Here is an 18,987-nt window from a genome sequence, read left to right as displayed (position 1 = left end):
GGGCACTGAACAAATTAAGCAGGAGCTCACCTTCTCCATTCCATTTGGTGTTGTGAGCACAGCAGGCAGTGAGCTCACAAGGGCCATAGTTTATAGGCACTCAGATGAACCCCAAATTCAAAGAGCTATATACATGGGTTGGATTTCAAAGTAAAAAAGAGTAGGAAGAGACTCATTGCTGAGGCTGTACCTGGTCAAAGTCCCACCACAGCCACACCTCTGAACCTTCTGGCTGAGAGATGAGAAACATGGTAAAGTTGAGTCAGAAATATGGTGAGCCTCCAACCACCGTAAACTGTAAAAAAAAAAAAAAAAAAAAAAAAAAAAATCATGTTCTCCTATGGCTTTCAGTTTTTATTTCTCTACACCCTCCTTTCCATCAGAACATGCAGGCGCACGAAAAAGGCACTTGGTGCTGTGGTCTGAGATCATTATTTGGGGTCATCATGTTGATCTACAGCTGATCACCACTTTTCCAGCCAAGACCAGCCTCCCTTGTAAACAAAGATCTCAGTTCAGAGGGAATGAAGGAATTTATCTTAATAGAGTGTTCTGTTCCTTTCGCTCTTCAAAGGCTTTGAGGACGTTGTTTGTTTTGAAACAAGTAACTGGCCTCCTCCACCTGCATATTCCTAACTTCCCCAGGGCAGCATGCAGGGTGTCAGACCTGAAGAACAGTGGCAGGCTGGGGTGACCCTCTGTTGTCATTCTGTCCCATCCTTGCCTTGTTTTCTGTGTGCTTGTTTGGTTTTGTTTTTAAACTGAGTTTATATCTGACATGATGGTCCTCTGTTCACCCTCAGACTTTTAGTTAGGGTACAATATACTGCATGTGTTGGACAGGGAGGAGATCCAGAACAGGGTCTGCAGCCTTTCAGAGATGGTGTGTGGGTTAATCATCAGAGAAATGCAAATTAAAGCCACAATGAGATTAACACCTCACACCCATCAGAATGGCTATCAACAAAAAGACCGCATATAACAAATGATGGTGACAAATGGAGAAAAGGAAACCCTATGTACTACGTTGCACTATGTTGGTGGGAATGTAAATTGGTGCAGCCACTGTGGAAAACAGTATGGAGGTTTCTCAAAAAACTACAAATAGAACTACCATAGGACCCAGCAATTCCACTCCTGGGTATGTATCTGAAGAAAATGAAAACACTAATTTGAAAAGATACACACACCCCAATGTTCATAGCAGTATTATTCACAATTGCCAAGATATGGAAGGAAGCAACCTAAGGGTCCATCAACAGGTGAGTGGATAAGATGATAAATGGATAAATACTATTCAGTCATAAAAAAAAAAAAAAGAATGAAATTTTGCCATTTGCAACAACATGGATGGACTTGAAGGGTATGATGCTAAGTGAAATAAGTCAGACAGAGAAAGACAAACACTGTATGATACCACTTATATGTGGAATCTAAAAAATAAAACAAACTAGTGAATATAACAAAAAAGAAGCAGACTCACCGATATAGAGAACAACCTAGTGGTTACCAGCAGGGAGAGGGAAGGGGGAGGGGCAAGATAGGGGGAGGGGATTAAGAGGTGCAAACTACCATGTAGCTACAAGTATATATTGTATGACACAGGGAATATAGCCAGTATTTTATAATAACTTTAAATGGAGTATAACCTTTAAAGATTGTGACTTACTATGTTATACACCTGAAACATATATAATACTGTACATCAACATACCTCAATAAAAAAACATTTTTATTTAAAAAAAAAAAAAGATGGTGTGTCAATGGTGTTACTCAGCCAGGAGGCAGGAAAGAAGAGGACAGAAGTAGGAAATTAAACAGGATTGTCTACACATTCCTCTCCTCCTTCTCCTCATAAGCCTGCTCCAGGGTAGGTGGCTTGGAAAAATCTCTGTGGGGCTTAGGAAACCCCAGAAGAAGATTTTCCAGAGAAGAGAGCACATGTAGGGGAGCATGGGAGCAGCTTCCCTTGCTCTTTCACACAGTTACACGAGTATTCTCTCTCTATCCCCAGCTCCTGTGTCCATGCCATTAAAAACAAGTGACCATGTCTCCTATAGACATGGTCAAACGTGTCCACAGTAAAGACTCCATCCTTCTGAAACATTTTCACACTTTAAGAAGCTTCTTTTGAAAGGCAAACACACTTGCAACTAACACCATAACCATTGCTAATCATCCTTCTAGGTATTAAGCAACATCTAGTTGAGGACAAGAGTGAAATGCAAGAGGTATGTCCAGAGGAAGAAAGCAGAGAGAGAAGAAGAGGTATTATTGATGAAGTGGGTTGGTACCAGGGTTTCTGCTGGGTTGCCTGAGTCACATTATTCAAAAACATCTTGTGAACAACTCTTGATATACATTCATTTGCTCATTAAATAAACATCTTTTTGGCACCTGACAAGATAATGTAGCCTTTTGGCACATAGTAGGTGCTCGATAAATGTTAGTTATAAATGTTATTATTACTATCACTACTAGTATTAGTACTACTGCTACTATTACTGTTTGTCATGTTAGACAATATACTGGGTTCTAGGGACAGAGGGGAGCAAAGCCTAATCTCCGTCCTCAGGGAACTTACAGTCTAGAAGAAGGGACAAGTGAGTGAGTGCAGGTTGTGACACAGTGTCACTAGTGCTGAGCTGGGGAGGACCACACATCTATGGGAGTCCAGAAGAGAAGCACTGGTGAGGGATGGGACAGGGATGGGTACTGCTTCTGGTGAAAGTTGTAACTGAGAGGGATCTGGACGGACAAATAGAAGCTAGCCAGGTATAACAGTCAGAGTCTTAATTGCAAGTAACAGAAAGGGGCTCTGGCCAGAATCTATGGAAATGACATCAATTAGCCACACAGTTTCTGGGAAGGTGATGGAACAAGTTGGAAAAGTGGTACCAATGTGATGTGGATGCTGTTGGTAGTGTGGCATTGCAGATGGCCCCAGGAAACTTCATGCTACTGTCCCCACCCCTGCCATGGCCAAGAAGGTGTCTTCCCTGCTCTGCTTCTTAGTGGCTTTACTTCCAGGGTCCCACATTCCAGATCAGTGCAGCTGATGGGCCAAGGCTGGCTACCTGCCCACTCCTTAGGTACTAGGGTAGCTGGCAAATTGAGTATGGGGTCTTTTCCACTTCTGTAAAGGAAAAAAGGTACTGTTTACCAACAAGACTCATAAGGTGAGGATTGTCCCCACATGGGAAGAGGGTTTACAGGTTGTGAGTCAAAACGTGTCAAATGTTTTTTGTACCAGGTGAAGCAGGAAGGAAAGGTCATTGTGGCAGAAGGGTCAACATATGCAAAGGCCTGACCTGGGGGTGAGAGACGGCACAATGAATTTGCAGGACAATGATACTCCAGTTTGACAGGAGCATGGGCTGGGGGGAGGGAGGTATCTAAAGATAGAACTAGAAAGGTAGACAGAGTCTAGATCAAGGGAAAGTCTGTTGTGTTTTGTGTCCTCTAAGGAGTTTGGTCTTCATTTTGTGAATGAAGGTATGTTAAGGTTTTAAGTTTGAGGGTGAGGGATAGGGTAGTAGAGGTGGGACGGACACTGGCAGGGAAGATCAGATTTTTGAAGTTTGAGCTATGTACTCAGGAGGCTTATCAGCAAACATCTTCTTTACAGTGTTAGATCAGGGGTGTTCATTTCCCTTTTGGGTCATCTGGTCAACCACAGCTCTCCATTCTGCCTTTCTGTATCATAAGTTAGATCCACCTATCCCAGATTACAACTGCCACAGAGGTCACTTCTGGGTTATAAATTCTTACATTTAAGCACAGTGTAGACACAAGCAGGTAGAAATTGGCCAGGATTGCAAGAATTGTGTTTAGATCCAGTACAAACTCTCAACTATAGCTAATTTTCCCAATGGTGTAAACAATGTGCTAGACAATGGAGGCAAATCGCCAAGATCAGACATCCTTTTGGTCTCCTAACCCATCTGTGATGTCTGCAGACGATATCACAGAGTAAACTGGAGGTGTGGTGACAATCTAATTAATTCAGGGCTGAAGTTCTGATGGAATTTGTAGGCTAGTGTGGAAATTTAGGAGAAGGAAAGAAATTTCCAGGCATCTAGACTGTCTCAGCTCACTGGCTCTCCAACCAGGAGAAACCATGAGAATGTATAATGTCCAGGGGAGGTGATGCTCTGGGTGAGATGCTGGGAGTTGCCGCAGCCACAAATATTGCTGTCTTTGGCAGCAAAGGACAGAAAACCCATTTCTGTGCTTATCGCTGTGGGGGTGGGGAGTAAGAAAAAGAAATTCAGACTTGGTTCAACTTGCTTTTCCAGTTCACCACCTCTCCTCCGCATTCCCCACCACACCTGCCCATAGAACAAACCATGGCAGCAATCTCTGCAAAATCATCGCCAGCCCCTAGCTCAGGAGAAATTAGAGTTCTGGGCTATGCGATTGATGAACACAGGGCTAAGAACCCAATCCAATGACACCTTTTCACCGAGCCCCCACCCTCGACTAGCAGGTCCTTCACCAATGAGAATGGCCACATTAGTTAGTATCTGGAATTCATTGTAAGTGTAGATGATAGGATTGCGGTAAGTGAGGATGATTCTTACGTAGTCCTTGACAGCAAAGAATGCCAGAGCTATAGTGAATTTGAACTTAGAAAACCCTGTGATTTGTTTGTGAAGTCTCACAAAAGCTTACAGTGCTACATAGCTACATCTTTTCTTCATGATCTAGAGTTTATGAGTTTTAAAGGAATTTTGAAAACCTAAACCAGGATTTTAAAATAGTGAGGACAGTCTTCCCTGGATGAATGTTGTCAGCTCTGACTGAATTATCTGGTTAACTAATGAATCTAGCTAAGATTTCAAACGTATTTGGGGGCATGTAGGGAGTGAATCACTTGGTTTCTTATTAAACCACATTCACTAGATAAATGTTAGGTGTGCATTTAAATGTATCTGTTGAGAAGCACCTTGAAAAAACATACACGTAGTGTGAAAAAGGACATCATAATCACTGTTACTTATTGGCATGGGAAAAGTGGGGCTTATTGAAATTTCAGACCCATTGTCAAACACATTACAGTGACCTTGAGGGAACATGGTTATGGCATATTCACTCAGGCACAGTTTTGTAGACACAGGCACAGCTATGTGAACAAAGCTGTTTCTTTGTTTGTTCCATCAGAGTAAGAGGCATCCTCTCCTCTGGAACATTCTGGCTGAGCTTTGGGGCAATTTAGAAACCAAGTCATCTCTGGGTGCTTTTTCTCATTATGCAATTTTTAAAAAATATGTTTATTTTTTTATCTTGTACTTTACACTAAGCACTCTAAGTAAGAAGATAATTATAATGATTTCAACATGCAATCCTTAGACTCAACAGATATTCTTTATAATTATACCCAATCAATATCTAGAAATGTAGAAGACAATGTCTAGGAATGACACTAAGCCAATTAATGAATAAAAATAAGCAAAATAACTATATCAACCATAAACCTTGGGGATGGGAACATACACTATCAGTTAGGTCAATTTGCCATTTCCCACCATGTTGTGTTTGGGGTTTTTTTGGAAACACAATTCATGTTGTGCGTATGTGTTTCAATCACATATACATGCACTGCAAGAGTTAAATTAGACCACTGATGCCAACAACTAAAAACTGAGTCTCAACACCAATGTTCATAGCAGCATTATTCACGATAGCCAACCAAATGGTGGAAACAACCCAGTGTCCATCCACGGATGAGTAGACAAACAAATTATGGTCTATTTATACACTGGAATATTATCCAGCCTTAAAAAGGAAATTCTGACACATGGTACAACACGGATGAGCCTTGAAAACCTTATGCTAAATGAAATAAGCCAGTCGCAAAAAGACAGATATTATAAGATTCCACTTATATGAGGCATTAGAGAAGGCAAATCCGTAGAGACAGAAAGTAGAATGGTGGTTGCCTGGAGCTGGGGGGACAGCAGAATAGGGAGTTATTTTTAATGGGTAGTTTCTGTTTGGGATGATAAAAGAGCTCTGGAGATGGATTGTGATGGCCACACAACAATGTGGATGTATTTAATGCCATTGAATTGCACACTTAAAAATGGTTAAAATGGTAAATCATGTTATGTATATTTTACCACAATTTTAAAAACAAAACAAAACAAAACTGAGTATTAGGAGAAGATTCCCAACCCACTGGCCCTTTTTCTGCTGCTCAAGACCACCTGACTTTTTCTTAGTCCAAGGTCTTTATATTTACTCTTCTGTCTTCCTGAAATACTCTTCACCAGCACTTCACATAATTGGTTCCATCTTGACATTTAGATGTCACTCAAGTTTCTCCTTCTCCAGAATCAGGCTCTCTGACTTAGACTATACTATAAAGCTACAGTCATCAAAACAGTATGGTACTGGAACAAAAACAGAAATATAGATCAATGGAACAGGATAGAAAGCCCAGAAATAAACCCATGCTACTATGGTCAGTTAATCTAAGACAAAGGAGGCAACACTATACATTGGAGAAAAGATAGTCTTCTTCAATAAATGGTGCTGTAAAACTGGACAGCTATATGTAAACAAATGAAACTAGAACATTCTTTAACACCATACACAAAAATAAGCTCAAAATGTCTTAAAGACCTAAAAGTAAAACTGGATATTATAAAGCTCTTAGAGGAAAACATAGGCATTACACTCTTTGACATAAATCACAGCAATATCTTTTTCGATCTTTCTCCCAGACTAATGAAAATTTAAAAAATAAATAAACAAATGGGACTTAATTAAACTCAAAATCTTTTGCACAGCAAAGGAAACCACAAACAAAATGAAAAGACAACCCACAGAATGGGAGAAAATATTCGCAAACAATGCAACCAACAAGGGATTAGTCTCCAAAATTTACAAACAGCTCATGCAGCTCAATATCCAAAAAAACAAACTACCCAATCCAAAAATGGGCAGAAGACCTAAATAGACATTTCTCCAAAGAAGATATACAGATGGTTAAAAAGCACATGAAAAGATGCTCAACATCACTAATTATTAGAGAAATGCAAATCAAAACTACAATGAGATATCACCTCACACCAGTCAGAATGGTCATCATCAAAAAATCTACAAACAATAAATGCTAGACAGGGTGTGGAGAAAAGGGAACCCTCCTACACTGTTGGTGGGAATGGAAATTGGTACAGCCACTATGGAGAACAGTATGGAGGTTCCTTCAAAAACTAAAAATAGAGCTACCATGTGATCCTGCATTCCCACTCCTGGGCATGTATCTGGAGAGGAACATGGTTTGAAAGGATACATGCACCCCAGTGTTCATTGCAGCACTGTTTACAATAGCCAAGTCATGGAAACAACCTAAATGTCCATTAACAGATGAATGGATAAAGAAGATGTGGTACATATATACAATGGAACATTACTCAGCCATTAACAAAAATGAAATAATGGCATTTGCAGCACCATGGATGGACCTGGAAATGATCATACTAAGTGAAGTCAGAAGGAGAAAGACAAATATCATATGATATCATTTATATGCAGAATCTAAAAAAAATGATACAAATGAACTTATTTACAAAACAGAAACAGACTCACAGATTTAGAGAATGAACTTATGGTTACCAGGGGGGAAGGGGAGGGGGGAGGGATAGATTGGGAGGTTGGGATTGACATATACACACTGCTATATTTAAAACAGATAACCAGGAAGGAAAAAAATAATAATAATAATAAAATAAATAATTACATGGGGCTTTTGCAGACTGGTACCTAAGAACTTTATGGGGAATTTTCGTTCATATTAAATAAGAACACTGAGCCTGTAGACTCCAGGAACAAAGAGAGTGTGATGAAGTAAACCCCTTGAGTCACGAAAAAAAAAAAAAAAAAAAAGCTTCTCCTTCTCCAGTCTGCATCACTTTATCCTGTCATTTGTCTACTTATCTTTCTGTCTCTTCTCCCTAGAATGTAAACTTCCAAGAAAACTCCATCTGTTTTGTTCCTTAGTACTTAGAGTCTGACCCTAAGTTGGTGCTCCATAAATATTTGTTGAATGACTGAATGACTGAATCAATGACAAAGCATCAGTGTATGTTCTCTGTAAACAGACCTTATTTCAAGTCAAGGGCAAAGACTCAGGGCTGTGCCTCTGTTTTCTAGAGTCTGCATCTTTATACTATCTTTTCTTCCCATCCTCTCCTCCCAATTTTCCAAACCCTAATTGCAGTTTAATATAGTTTGAGTGAGTAATACCAAGCCTCTGGGCACTGACCTCACCCATGTTAAAGTCCATTTGTTCCACACCCACCATACTGCCCTGCCCACGCTGGAGAGGCTAGGTCTTTGGAGGGGCGTAAGTGATTTGAAACATGACAAAGTTAAACATTCCAGTACATGGGGCCTTGTGGGACGATTCTGGAGTGAAATGAAGAAACAGCAAATCTTCCTCCCCTGGTCACATTTTATTACAGTCATTAGCTGGTGCAAGGCTCATTTCTAGCTGTGATGGGCCAAGGAAGCTATCAAGTAGGGAAAACTAGGAGCCATCTGAATTGGTCTCCATTCTAGCCTTTGTTCTCACATGATGATGCCTTTGACAGTGACATGCTTGCATCTCCAGAGCAGTGCATTACCAGCCACTGGGCTTCACTGCCAGAGATGCACCAGAGAGCTGGGGGCTGGCTCTGGAAGACCTGGGGGACTCAAAGAGCTCTGAGTTACTGGGAAGTATTTTTGTCAAGTGAGCTTAACCCTTCAAGTTTTACTGGCAGAAAGTTCTAATTATCTACAGCAGCTATTAATCTAAATAATCACAATCCCCAAGTACCCTACATACGATCAAAGACATAGGTCTCATCTGCCATTAGTGAGTGATAAGTGGTAGGTAAAGTGAGTGAGAAATAACATTTCTTATAGTATACCCTTCTCTGACCTAGGGGTTTTACTTGACCTCATTTAATTTACCTGTGATCTTCAGTTAGTTCTTTAACCCAGACTACAAATCATCTCTAGCCAGCCATGCTGCAAATACAGGTTCTTTGTCACATGAAGTATTGGGAGAAATATGAAATCAAATGCAATACTCTTTTTTTGAGGCAGTGTTGGGGGGCCCACGCCACGCAGCTTGTGGGATCTTAGTTCCCTGACCAGGGATGAACTCAGGCCCTCCGCAGTGACAGCTTGGAGTCATAACCACTGGACTGCCAGGGAATTCCCTCAAATGCACTACTCTTGAAAAAACTATCCAGGGAACAGGTTGGAGGAAGGAATAGACAATAACATTCATATATATTTTTTAATTAGAGTAGTAAAAGAATGGTATGTGATGAAAATATGTGTTTTTGGATGATTTTGCCCTGAGGTGTGGGATCACTTAATGAAGTTGCTCACATACACCCCTTCCAATAACTGCCACCTCATCTTTCCTCCTCTTTTTGTTTTCTCCATGAAGCAGGTTGCTGTGACTATTGAAAAAAGTAGGAACTGCCTTGAAGTTTTGCTAAAACAGTTGAAGAGAGAAAAAATGATCTAGTCCACGGAAAATAAAAGCAAGCATTGCCTATACCTCTTCAACTTCTCCAACTGAGACTTCTCTACTTGTCAGCTGCTCTCAGTTTGGGATCTATTTATAATTCCTTCCACTGTTATTCACAAAACATACAACATTCTCTACCCATATCCAAACAACATAGAATCCTATCTAGAGATGAATGCTGCAAACTTAATAAGAGAGACAGAAAATAAAGGGAATCTTAATTACCTTTAAAACAAAACAAAACAAAGAAGATTTGTGCTCACTGGATTTGTTGCTGTGCTGACTGGAACTTTCATAAGTTCAAGGTGGGAATGCAGTATGATACAGCCACTGTTTGGAAAACAGTGTGGTACTTTCTTATAAAGTTAAACAACTACTACCATATGACCCAGCAATCTCACTCCTAAGTAGTTAGCCTAAAGAAAGAACATATGTCCACACACAAAAAATAAAATAGACAGAAATATTGATAGTTGCTTTATTCATCATTGCCAAAAACCAGAAACCACCCAATGACCTGTGTCAGCCTTTAAAACAGAAAGGTAAATGGTTTAGCCAACAAAACCCAATCTATTGGGGAGTAGCAGAAGAACTGCAATTCGGGACACGCAAACTAAGGTGAATCATAGGCAAGTCCAGAGAACAAAGGAGAGAAGCATTTCTTTTATAGAGGAAAGGAAGAAGTTGGGAAGAGCTGTTTGAACAAAAGGTCACTGGAGGAGAGCAAGGGTTTGGGGTTGTAGTGGCTTCTCATTGGCTGAGTTGTCACTGGGCAAGAAGAAAATCTTCCTGCTGGGGTATGTAAAGTAAGCTGCCACAATGGTACATGTGTGACAGCTTTCCTTTCAGGGCTTCCTGACTCCATTTTGAATGATATTTTTCTTTATTCGTCTTTACACCTTCAATTGGGGAATGGTACAAAGTACATCCACACTAAGGAATATTACTCAGCAGTAAAAAAGGAGCAATTTACTTATACACACAAACGTGAATAAATCTCAAATGTGTTATGCTAAGTGAAGAAGCCAGATTCAAAAAAGCATTATGTGATGTATGATTTCACTGAAGCAAGAAATATAGGGACAGAGAACAGCCCAGTGGTTGCCAAGAGCTGAGGGTAGAGGAGGGAATAACTACAAAGGGAATTCTTCTGTATGATGAAACCATTCTTAAACTTGACTGTGGTGGTAGCTACACGACTTATGTGTTTATCAAAACTTATAAGAATGTACACTAAAAAATTTATTGTATGTAAATGACATCCCAATTAACCTGACTTAAAAAATAAGTGATACCCCCACCCCGCATCTATGTAAGATAAAGGCAAACCCCATTCTTAGCTCCTGCAGGTAATTTTGGATCTGTGTGATCCATATGACCAAAGGAATACTACGGCTTTCCGTGTTTTTATGAAACAGTGGCTTGGTGGCCAGTCATGTCATTCTGTACAGGCTCATTGCACTCTGCTCACGCTGGCCTCAAGCGATCCTGGACACCACTGCAGCCTCCCCACCACCGCCCCTCTGCACAGGCACTTCACTCAGTTAGGGCTGCTCGCCCCCAACTTCTCCCCCAACTAGCTCCATCTGATGCTGTAGGTCTCTGCTTAAGCATCATGTCCTTAGAGTACCTCTCCTTGATTCCTCAAGCTAGATTGAGTACCCATTGAAAGTCATGATCTTTCACTTTTTTGTTTGTTTGTTTACTGATAAATTTGTTTATCGCCTATACAGATCTCACTCGACTTATGATGGGGTTATGTCCCAATAAACCCATCGTAAGTTGAAACTATCGTAAGTCGAAAATGCATTTAATACACCTCATCTACTACACATCATAACTTAGCCTAGCCTACCTTAAATGTGCTCGGAACACTTACATTAGCCCACAGTTGGGCGAAATCATCTAACACAAAGCCTATTTTATAATAAAGTGTTGAATATTTCATGTCATTTATTGAATACTGTACTGAAAGTGAAAAACAGAATGGTGGTCTGGGTACAGAGTGGTTGTATGTATATTGGTCGTTCACCCTCGTGATCACATGACTGGCTGGGAGCTGCCGTTGCCCAGAATCACAAGAGTATCATGCGGCATACTGCTAGCCCAGGAAAAGATCAAAATTCAAAATTCGAAGTATGGTTTCTACTGAATGCACATGACTTCTGCACCATCGTAAAGCCAAAAATTGTCAGTCTAACCATCATAATTCAAGGACCATCTGTTTTCCCTGGAGGTGGAAGCCCTGTGAAAGCAGGCACCATTTTTTGCCTTGTTCACTGTTGTGTTTCCAACACCTCACACAGTTTCTAGCGCAAAGCAGGTGCTATAGACTGAATGTTTATGTCCCCCTAAAATTCATATGTTGAGCCTGATCCCCAATGTGATGGTATTACGAAGTGGGGCCTTTGGGAGGTGTTTAGGTCATGAGTGGAGCCCTCATGAATGGGAGTAGCGCCTTTATGAAAGAGACCTCAGAGAGCTCTCTCCCCTTTCCAGCCACGTGAAGACACAGAGAGCACATAACCATCTATGAACCAGGAAGAGGGTCTCAGACACCAAATCTACAGACACACTGATCTTAGGGTTTTCCTGGTGGCGCAGTGGTTAAGAATCCACCTGCCAATGCAGGGGACAAGGGTCGAGCCCTGGTCTGGGAGGATCCCACATGCTGCAGAGCAACTAAGCCCATGCGCCACAACTACCGAGCCTGCGCTCTAGAGCCAACGTGCCACAATTACTGAAGTCCACGCACCTAGAGCCTGTGCTCCACAACAAGCCACCACAATGAGAAGCCCGGGCACCGCAACAAAGAGTAGCCCCCGCTCACTGCAACTAGAGAAAGCCCGTGCACAGCAACGAAGACCCAACGCAGCCAAAAATAAATAAATAAATAAATAAATTTATTTTTTAAAAAGTCACTTGGGTTGCAGAAAAAAAAAATTTTCTGTTGTTTATTAGCCACCTGGTCTGTGGTAGTTTGTTATAGCAGCCAGAATGGACTAAGTAAGACAATACATGTTCAATAAATGTTTTTTGAACCAAGGAGACTAGAGGCCCTTCCCAGAGCAAGCAAAACAATCAACAGCAGCAGAAATTGAGCCAGTATTATGATTACCTATAAAGCCAACAGCTGTTATTATCTCCTAGTCTCAGAGGCATAAGATGTCTGTACCATATTGAATTGCACTGAAACCCAAGCTGTGTAAAACAGTACATTTGCTCCTGTCCACTACATTTCTTCTCCATGTTGAAAGACTTCTGGGGTGAGTTCTCCGAAGCCTGGGTGGAACCAAATCGTGTCTATTATGCATTGGAACATTATGTTGATGCGCATGTGCTCACAATACCTTTGCCCTGTGCAACACTGCAGCGAGAACTCAAACACCTCTACAATAGGAAAGAATCAGGCTTAATCAATATATGAGGTAAAAACCTTCCCACAGTCAGTAAGTTATTAATTAATAAGTTAAAGCTTTTCCTAATGAAAAAGTGATTTCAAAGGATAATTTCCTACTTAAACCACAGTCCAAGATTCAGATATTGATTTCTTCTCTGGTAATTAGAGGCCAAATGTTTAAATTGTAAGCTTATGTATTAAATAAGTATTTTTCCCCCTTGATCAAAACCTATGTCTGCAGAAACCACCAAACAATATAACTTACTCGGGATTTTCTTCACCATGTGTCATTAATGTTTTGTAGTGGGGTCTTTGAACCTGACATTCCCTCTGCCTGGAACACTCCTCCTTCATATCCTCATGGTTTACTCCTTCACCTCCCTGGAGACTTGGCTTAAAATTCACCATATCAATAGGTTCATCCTGACCACTCAATATCACATCCATCACTTTCCCCACCCAACCTCTGCATTCCCCTTTTCTCCATGGTACTTATCCCCATCTGCCATACCGTAAATGCTACTTATTTTGTGTATTGCATGTGTCTCCTCACTAGAATACAAGCTCAATGAGAGCTCACTAGAATATAAGCTCTTTTATTAAATATTGTATCCTCCCGGGGCCTAGAACAGTGCCTAGCATATAGTAGGTATCACTAAATATGTGTTGGATGAACACTAGATAGACTGATGTCATTTATAATATCAACCATTTCCCCCTAGATGATATATATTTATTTTCTCAGTTGCCAGATGGGAGTTCATAGCTCAGGATCTGCAGAGTCCAAGGGAAAATTAATATTTCATAGGCTTTGTGGTTCCCGAGCTATTGGCACCCATGAGGGCATTTCTCTGAAATTCTCAGCACAAACCAAGCAAGATTCAGGGTGAGGCAACATGATGGAAAGACCAGTGTCCTAGGTTCCAGGACTCACTAAGGCTGTGGTGTCAGGCAAGTGACATGACTCTCTGAGCCTCAATTGTCTCCACTGTGAAGTGAAGACAGTGCTTGCCGGGACCCTTATCAGGCCAAAGTGTGGGTGAAATGAGAATCCTTCCCACTTCCCCATGCCTCCCCGTCTACCTTACCCTCTGGGCCCTGTTCCATTGCAGAAATCTGATAAACTAACCAGAGTCAATGAGTGTTTAGGTTAATGTGCCTGGATATTTTTTTTTTAATTTTTTAATGAAGACTTTAGGAAGTCTTTGGCCTTAATCTGGAAGAACAATTTTAGATTAAACTAAGAAGAATTTCAAGGGAGAATTTCTGCTGGAGTGTGGAGGTCATTGTTAATCTTAAGGACCAATGTTCCTTTTGGCATGCCCCAAATTAGACTTCAAAATGATCCAGGAAGCAACAGCTGCAGGCCTTGAATTATCTATTCAGACTCTGCAATACAGCAAAATGTCCTGAGCACCTGCTATGTACCTGGGACTCCGTGAACAAGAGGCTTCTCCCTGTTACCCCACCTTAGCTACACACCTGCTTTCTAATAGAATATGTTCCAAGGGTTTCCAATCCAGTGTTCTTTTGCTGCAAAGAAGCAAATCACAGGCCATCAAGGGAGAGGAGCCCTTCCCTGTCCTCAAAAACCCCTCAGCGTCGTCTCTAGGCTGATAGGTGTTCTGTCTCCAATCCTGAGGAATAACGCTGCTGTCCACATACATCTGAAGATCAGTGATTAACATTTACTTACCACCTTCTACATTCCTGTCCTTTCTGTCATGTCAACATTCCCCTTTCCTTCTGGGTGTTTTCTTCCCTCTCTGTTTGAATCTAGGTGGTGGTTGATTTATGCTCGGAGGAGTGAGGTGGTGATGGTAGAAGGAGTGTTTAAAATCACTGTACACTGCTTCACTGTGTGTCTGCTAAAATCTCCTAGAGTCTTCGTGTGGTGCTGGGTTCAGGGCTGGGCTTCTTGCATTCCTGGCCAGTTCAGTCTGTGCTTCATAAGGAATGTACCTGATGTGGGTCTGTGATATGTGTCTTTGCCCTTGATTAATCCTCCAAAGAATAGTTAGAGCCAAATCTTCCAAGACTTTCCCTGAGAGAAAAGTTTAGGGGGAAAAAAATGCGATATCTCCTCCCTGGGCCTCTAAGATTTTGTTTATGGGAGAAAAAAAAAATTTTTTTTTTTTTTAAGCTGTAAACCTCTCTATCCTGACTTTCTGGCTGGCACACACACACAAATGTAATCTTTATATACAGAGCCTCCAAATCCAAGTTCTTTTGTTCACTCAACAAAAATTAATCGAGGTCTTCCTGTGCACGTGCAAATGAGTGAATAAGACAGAATGAAGGCTGGGGATGGCGGGGGAGGGAGGGGACCGAGTGGGGAGAGCGGTGGCTGGAGAAGGCAGAGCAGTGTCCGGTGAGGCGGAGAAGGCAGGCTCTCCAGAGCGCTGCACCCCACCCGACCCCCAAGCTACCATCACAACCGACTTCCTCCCAGGGCCTTTAGATGATGGCAAGTGTGATGGGACACAGAGGTGTCCCCCGCCTCCATTTTTTTTTTTTAAGGCAACGTTGATCTCTTCCCTGCAAATAAAGTTTCCATGCTGACTCATTCATTTGGTGAGAACAAGGAAGGAATACAGGGCATAGAAACATGGGAAATGTGCAAGAGGCATTTTAAAAATTAATTAATTGATTTATTATTTATTTATTTTGTCTGCACCGGGTCTTAGTTGCAGCACACGGACTTCTTAGTTGCGGCATGCGGGATCTAGTTCCCCAACCAGGGATTGAACCCGGGCCCCCTGCATAGGGAGCACGGAGTCTTACCCACTGGACCACCAGGGAAGTCCCGCAAGAGGCATTTTGATGCAGAAAGCTGAATCATCAGTTCAATTCCAATTTCACCTCGTTCAAACCCAAAATGCACTGCTGGCCTGGTGCTACAACCTATCACCTGAATTTCCTCCATTCTGCTCCCCCAGCCTCTTTCCACACCTCCAACCTCCAACAAATGTCTTTTTCTTTTATTTCCCCTCTGACTGACTATATCTTTTTTTTTTTTTTTTGGTCACACCAAGCAGCATGTGGGATCTTAACTTCCCAACCAGGGATCAAACCCATGCTCCTGCAGTGGAAGCGCAGAGTCTTAACCACTGGACGGCCAGGGAAGTCCCTATCTTCTCTAAATGTGGTGTCAGGAGTACATGTAGAAGTTGGTGTGCCTCGCTGAGGTCAGAGCCCTAAAGACATGACAATCCTTGACCACCCCCCTCACCTCACCCCCAGATGACCTTGGGATATCAACAGGAAAGAAAGAGAAGCCAATTTTAAGAGAGAGGAGATGCTCCCCCAGCTAAAGGCTTCACTAGGCTGGCTGGGTGGCAGAAATGTACAAGTGACTGAGTAACACCCTACCATTTCCCACACCCTAGTTTGGACTTGGCAAGTGTTAATAATCCTCCTCTTTGGAGTTTATCTCCAGAAAATGTCAGGATTCCTCACCCACCTTTGGGCAGCTCAGGCTTCCACATGAAAGGTGGAAGAGGCAGATATTTACTAAAATGGTTAATCAGTAATTCCAAGCTAATTGACATGTGACCTTGACAGCAATTCATGAAGGATAACCTAGCACACAGTAAACACTTAAAAGAGATAGCCATATCCTGATAAAGTCCATGTGATTAACACATTGCTGCAGTTATGACGAGTTCAATTTCTCCTGCACCTTGGGAAAAGTGTTCATCCATCCCAGGGTGGGCAAAAGATTTTCTGCATAATTGGCCTGATATGTGGCCTTCACCTTGAGCTAACGATAACAGCAGCAACTAGGTATTAACTGCTAACCGTGAGTCAGAGCCTGGGCTAACAACTTTGTCTCATTTAATCGTCTTGTTTAGCCTCCACAGTAACCCTATGCGGTAGGTTCTATCACCATCTCTATTTTAGAGATGAGAAAGATGGGGCAAGAAGAAGGTTTAAAACTTGTGCACCAAACTCAGATAGTTTGATGCCAGATCCATGTATTCATCTCCCTTTAAACTACCTGGTGTCATCTACATTTGCTGGCACCAGAGGGGATCTGTCACGGTTTCTTCCAGTCCTCTGAACAGGGAAGTAGAAAGTAAACGGGGGCTTCCCTGGTGGCGCAGTAGTTAAGAATCTGCCTGCCAGTGCAGGGGACACGGGTTCGTGCTCTGGTCCGGGAAGATTCCACGTGCCGCGGAGCAACTAAGCCCGTGAGCCACAACTACTGAGCCCGTGAGCCACAACTACTGAGCCCGTGAGCCACAACTACTGAACCCTGTGCGCCTAGAGCCTGTGCTCTGCAACAAGAGAAGCCACCACAATGAGAAGCCCGCACACCGCAACGACGAGTAGCCCCCGCTCGCCGCAACTAGAGAAAGCCCATGCACAGCAACAAAGACCCAACACAGCCAAAAATAAATAAAATAAAATAAAATAATTAAAAAAAAATAAAGTAAATGGGATGCAGACACTGGGAAAACAATGTAGAGGATCCTCAAAAAACTAAAAATATAAGTACCACGTGATCCTGCAATCCATTCCTGGGCATGTATCTGGAGAAAACTGTAATTTGAACAGATACATACACCCCAATGTTCACAGCAGCACTATTTACAATAGCCAAGACATGGAAACAACCTAAATGTCCATCAACAGATGAATGGGTAAAGAAGATGTGGTATATATTATACACAGTGGAATACTACTGAGCCATAAAAAAGAATGAAATAATGTCATTTGCAGCAACATGGATGGACCTAGAGGTTATCGTATTAAGTGAAATAAGTCAGAAAGAGAAAGACAAATACCATACGATATCATTTATATGTAGAATCTAAAATATGACACAAATGAACTTATCTATGAAACAGAAACAGATTCACAGACATAGAGAACAGACATGTGGTTGCCAAGGGGGAGGGGAGGTGGGGAAGGGTTAGAGTGGGAGTCTGGCACTAGCAGATGCAAACTATTATATAGACAATGGATAAACAACAAGGTCCTACTGTATAGCACAGGGAACTATATTCAGTATCCTGTAATAAACTATAATGGAAAAGAATATGAAAAAGAATGTATATATATGTATTGATATAACTGAATCACTTTGCTGTACAGTAGAAATTAAACAATATTGTAAATCAACTATACTTCAATAAAATAATTTTTTTAATTAAATGGGAAATCACAGGAGACTGGAGGTGATCTAGAGGCTAGGAGAAGTGGAGGGAGGGTTCTTTCATGCTCCCCTTATTGCAGGAGTGAAATTGCCATGCAGAGCTCTCCACCTTCATTCATGGATGTTTCTCCATCCAGGATTTATGCCTGTCCAATTTTTGACTTTTGGGTTGTAAGAATTGTGCTAAATATGGGAAGAATGGCTTTTTTTTTAAATCATAAAGTTTGGTTTCATACTGCTAATGAATTGTGTGAAAATAAAGGGTGTGTGTATGTGTGTATATATGTGTATGTGTGACGTATCTCCATTAGTTACGAAAGGGGCAAAAATACTTGCCTCACTCTCTTACTCCATGCTCTGCACTCAGTTCATACACAAAAGCATGAACACAGCAGTGACTTTCCAGTTGCTGAGATTTACCAATATTGAGAGTAATTTCTGTCCCCTTAGATCTCTCTTCTGAGTTACTATTTTAATCAACATACCATGCATATGCCATGTGGACATTCCAAAAGTCTTGAGCTTTGGAAGCTGTTGCAAAGTTAACTCTGAAATTATTAGACCATTTGTCACTACTCTTAAAATTGCTTTGGGGAAAAAAAGCAACCTATTAAAACCCTCCTCCCACGCAATGCTCCATCTCTTTGACCCAGAGCCTGCTGAGACCAGGCTATGGATGAGGGGTTGGAAAAGCCTAGTCTAAGTGGGCTTGGATGTATCCTCACGGAGAAAGAGGAGCTAAGGAACAGTCATTCTAATCTGGGGCATCCGAGGAGTTGAGACAAAGGAAGATGATCCACAGTTTATGAGTCCCTCCATAAGGCAGGCACTAGGCTAGGAACTTTTACAAATATTTTACAACCTAATTGTTACTATTTTATAGCTAAAAGC

Source organism: Balaenoptera acutorostrata, chromosome 7 (assembly GCF_949987535.1).
Source record: "Balaenoptera acutorostrata chromosome 7, mBalAcu1.1, whole genome shotgun sequence".
Classification (NCBI taxonomy): Eukaryota; Metazoa; Chordata; class Mammalia; order Artiodactyla; family Balaenopteridae; genus Balaenoptera; species Balaenoptera acutorostrata.
Note: the sequence above shows the minus strand (reverse complement) of the source record.